We start from the raw sequence: 5496 nt of genomic DNA on the forward strand, positions 1-5496 counted from the left end.
TAAAAGCATATGTCACTGTCTGGCGCCCTACCAGGAGCAAAGATTTAGCCAGATCAGTGTAGTGTCTCAGTAAACTATAGGATCATAGAATGCAGAGAGACAGTAAACTATAGGATCATAGAATGCAGAGAGACAGTAAACTATAGGATCATAGAATGCAGAGAGACAGTTTAGCGTCTCAGTAAACTATAGGATCATAGAATGCAGAGAGACAGTGTAGCGTCTCAGTAAACTATAGGATCATAGAATGCAGAGACAGTGTAGTGTCTCAGTAAACTATTCAGTATTTTAGCTGTGACGTGAGCGCCCCCTCCTGAGATACTTCCGGGTCCTACTTTTGTGTCCCCATAGAGTTATACTGTGACGCTCCGTCGGACTAAATCTGAGACGAAAACAACCACGAAAGTCTCATTTTACCGCTTTCCTCGCAACAACAAAGCTGCGCTGCTCTCCCAAATCTGGCTGTGACAGGCCGTCTGCCCCACACGGAATACTATCGCCATTTTATTTCATTGTGTCAACTAAATCCTCATTAATGCAAACTAGATTCAACATACTCAAGCCTGCAAACATTCTAAATATGCCCCCGAAATATTTTACTGAGCAAATGGACTGTTACCACCTTCAATAATAATAATAGTCTTTATTGTCTCCACATCATATTTTTTTTTGTCATGGAAACTTGTACAAAACATTAATAATTCTACTCGAGTTGGAAGCATTAAGACCCATTTTAACCCTCAATGGCTTCCTTTCTGAAAAAGATTCACGCATTTAGATATTCTATTTACAATGAGATGCGGACGGGAGCTGGTGCCACTTGGACCCGGACGTAACGTAGCACTACAAAATGACGTCGGACTTAAATACTGAATAGGATCATAGCATGCAGAGAGACAGTAAACTATAGGATCATAGAATGCAGAGAGACAGTAAACTATAGGATCATAGAATGCAGAGAGACAGTGTAGCGTCTCAGTAAACACACACACACACACACACACACACACACACACACACACACACACACACACACACACACACACACACACACACACACACACACACACACACACACACACACACACACACACACACACACACCTACCAGGAGCAAAGATTTAGCCAGATCAGTGTAGTGTCTCAGTAAACTATAGGATCATAGAATGCAGAGAGACAGTAAACTATAGGATCATAGAATGCAGAGAGACAGTAAACTATAGGATCATAGAATGCAGAGAGACAGTTTAGCGTCTCAGTAAACTATAGGATCATAGAATGCCGAGACAGTGTAGTGTCTCAGTAAACACACACACAGCCCCCCCCCCCCCACCCTACCAGGAGCAAAGATTTAGCCAGATCAGTGTAGTGTCTCAGTAAACTATAGGATCATAGAATGCAGAGAGACAGTAAACTATAGGATCATAGAATGCAGAGAGACAGTGTAGCGTCTCAGTAAACAAACACACACAGCCCCCCCCCCCCCCCCCCACGGTACCAGGAGCAAAGATTTAGCCAGATCAGTGTAGTGTCTCAGTAAACTATAGGATCATAGAATGCAGAGACAGTAAACTATAGGATCATAGAATGCAGAGAGACAGTAAACTATAGGATCATAGAATGCAGAGAGACAGTTTAGCGTCTCAGTAAACTATAGGATCATAGAATGCAGAGAGACAGTAAACTATAGGATCATAGAATGCAGAGACAGTGTAGCGTCTCAGTAAACACACACACACACACACACAAGCTACAGCTAGCTAACACACTTGTAGCTGCTACAACTACTTGCAACACACACAGGTTGCAAAAGCCAATGATTGCATTAGCTACAGCTAGCTAACACACTTGTAGCTACTACCACACACACACACACACACACACACACACACACACACACACACACACACACACACACACACACACACACACACACACACACACACACACACACACACACACACACACACACACACACACACACACACACACACACACACACACACACACACACACACACACACACACACACACCCTACCAGGAGCAAAGATTTAGCCAGATCAGTGTAGTGTCTCAGTAAACTATAGGATCATAGAATGCAGAGAGACAGTAAACTATAGGATCATAGAATGCAGAGAGACAGTAAACTATAGGATCATAGAATGCAGAGAGACAGTTTAGCGTCTCAGTAAACTATAGGATCATAGAATGCCGAGACAGTGTAGTGTCTCAGTAAACACACACACAGCCCCCCCCCCCCCACCCTACCAGGAGCAAAGATTTAGCCAGATCAGTGTAGTGTCTCAGTAAACTATAGGATCATAGAATGCAGAGAGACAGTAAACTATAGGATCATAGAATGCAGAGAGACAGTGTAGCGTCTCAGTAAACAAACACACACAGCCCCCCCCCCCCTGTACCAGGAGCAAAGATTTAGCCAGATCAGTGTAGTGTAAACTAGAGGATCATAGAATGCAGAGAAACAGTAAACTATATGATCATAGAATGCAGAGAGACAGTAAACTATAGGATCATAGAATGCAGAGAGACAGTTTAGCGTCTCAGTAAAGTATAGGATCATAGAATGCAGAGAGACAGTGTAGCGTCTCAGTAAACTATAGGATCATAGAATGCAGAGAGACAGTGTAGCGTCTCAGTAAACTATAGGATCATAGAATGCAGAGAGACAGTGTAGCGTCTCAGTAAACTATAGGATCATAGAATGCAGAGACAGTGTAGTGTCTCAGTAAACTATAGGATCATAGCATGCAGAGATACAGTAAACTATAGGATCATAGAATGCAGAGACAGTGTAGCGTCTCAGTAAACACACAAGTGTTCACTAATTCAAATATAGTGAGTGAGTGAGTGAGCGAGACATTAAGTATGTGTTAAGGGTTAGGCTTTGTAATATGACACATGGAACCAACAGCTCTGTAACTCTGAGAGTATGTAACCAAATGGACCTTTACAGCGCTGTAACTCTGAGAGTATATGTAACCAAATGGACCTTTACAGGGTCCAATGTCATCAAATGGTGGTCCGTGGCTCAAATGGGTCTGAGAGGCTAAATGTCATCAAATGGTGGTCCGTGGCTCAAATGGGTCTGAGAGGCTAAATGTCATCAAATGCTAACTAACACACACACACACACACACACACACACACACACACACACACACACACACACACACACACACACACACACACACACACACACACACACACACACACACACACACACACACACACACACACACACAGCTAGCTAACACACTTGTAGCTGCTACAACTACTAGCAACACAGACAGGTTGCAAAATGATTGCATTAGCTACAGCTAGCTAACACACTTGTAGCTACTACCACACACACACACACACACACACACACACACACACACACACACACACGCACGCACGCACGCACACGCGCACACACACACACACACACACACACACACACACACACACACACACACACACACACACACACACACACACACACACACACACACACACACACACACACACACACACACACACACACACAGAGAGAGAGGCCCTAGCTTAGCTTGTAGGCTAACGTTTGTTTACATCCAAATAACTACATAAACACAGAAAAAAACACGATGCAAGTATTACTTACCTACTTGTATGAGTTTATCACACAAGTATAGTTGATGTAGTGGTTGTGAAAGAGTTGTAGAGTTGAGTTGTGACAAAATATCTGCTAGGCTTTTCTGTTGCTCCAAGTCCTCCAAGTAAACTTCAAAGACAAAGGAAAATGGGCGCGGTGCTTTAAGTTTCAAGGAGTTGTTGCCAGATACTGTGAAATAAATAAGCAACCAGTGTCCAGGTCAATAACAAGCGAAATAGCCTGACATAGCCTGATATGTATTAACAGTTTGCAGAATCACAGTACATTTCAAGCACAACTCAATACAAAGACTGTTAACTGTGAGTGGGCGACCCAATAAAGCATTACACTTGTTTACCATGTTCAAATCATCAAAACATTTAGAGACATACAAATAGACACTTCTATAGCCTATAGCCAAACAGAACCGGAATTCATCATAAATGAGGTAAAACAGGGGAAATAAATGCTAAATCATTTACAAACCACACATTCTATCCCCAGGTTAAAATGTAAACAGGCTAAATGATGATGGTTGATGCCTCATTCACTGTAGACAATGCAGAGATTAAAGGTGTTAATGGTTGCTGGCATTGGACATCATCACATTATGCATGAACTGAGACCATTTCACACCTCAGCAGAACTACAGAAACCTTTGTGAAATGTAAGGGATATTTTTGTTAAAATAGCTCTAGTAATCACTGCTATATTGCAGGGTTCTCTCTCCTTTTAGGATGGAATGTGTAACCCACATGTAGCCTACATTTATTTCTGTTTACCAGAGAGATTGGGCAGACTCCTGGTAAATAACAAAGACTGCATGTTTAAAGGGATGTTTCACTTTCAAACATGTTTGGGGGGTTTTTAACATCTACTCAGTAATCTGTAATCTACTCAGTAATCTAATCTGTAACATGGCAGAAGACAGTTGCCTACATTGGGTCTAACTGGCTATATCCTACTGTTCTTTCCTAGTCATGTATCTGGAAACTATTAACTCAGTGAATGAGGAGTAGTACTAAAAATATGTTTGTTCAAATTGTATGTTATAAGTTTACTTGCAATTCATCTATACATGGAAACATTTGTTTCATCGCCATCCAATTAATCTAGTATCAGCATGCTTATATACATGTAATGCGTTTAAACAGTTTAGCCTTAAACAATTATTGTTTAAATCAGGTATCAGGTATCAGGCATCAGGTATTATAATATAAGGAGGAAGAACGTTTTCCAAAAAGTGTACAGTAGGCCTACTTGTTAAAATCATGCTTTTATGTGGACATGTGGAATCGTAAATATAGTCCATAAGCCATATCTGCAATATTCTGTCAATAATTACACTATACATTTTGGTACTGCTAAGGAGATTTTGTGTGGAGACACATTGACTGGTCAGAATAGCTTGGTCTCTGAGAGCAATCCCTTCAGAGGTTCCCATGCAGACTACCTGCAGGGGGTAGCCTTTGAGGCTTGGTGAGGTGTTGGAGACACTTAGTATTCTATTGTCCTCCAGGAACCTTCAAGATGTTTGTGAGAGACCACTTGGCTATCTCTCTGCAATATGTTGATCTGTATGTAAATCTTAACCACACCCAGAGTTCAACTGTTGTTTTGTGAAAAGTATATAGGCCTATCTTGTCATTTTGTCATGTAAAAGTTACTAGTCTTAGCTGGCTGCGGTCAGTCATGGAGCTCCTGAGCTCTTGCTCAGGGCCCACGGCGAAGCTATCTGTCTTTGGTCTGGAATAAAATGGTCAACATGGATCTTCAGTTCACTCTCTCTGCCTGCGTTTCTTCGATCTGATCTGAGGTTTTTGACTACTACAGTTTGCTTTGTGTCTAGAGAGTTCAT

At 41.7% G+C, this 5496-nt stretch overlaps 1 protein-coding gene across 1 annotated transcript in view; it reads right to left on the minus strand.

Moving 5' to 3' along the window:
* LOC306918011 (uncharacterized protein) overlaps positions 1–3731 on the minus strand; it is a 22502-nt gene extending 18771 nt beyond the window's left edge. The window contains exon 1 of the mRNA XM_079530909.1: positions 3648–3731. The gene's annotated coding sequence lies outside the window, so the exon portion shown is untranslated. The remainder of the gene's footprint in view (positions 1–3647) is intronic.
* Between the last annotated feature and the right edge of the window lie 1765 nt (positions 3732–5496).

The sequence above is a fragment of the Electrona antarctica genome, assembly GCF_951216825.1.
Source record: "Electrona antarctica genome assembly, contig: scaffold_40, whole genome shotgun sequence".
NCBI classification, from domain to species: domain Eukaryota; kingdom Metazoa; phylum Chordata; class Actinopteri; order Myctophiformes; family Myctophidae; genus Electrona; species Electrona antarctica.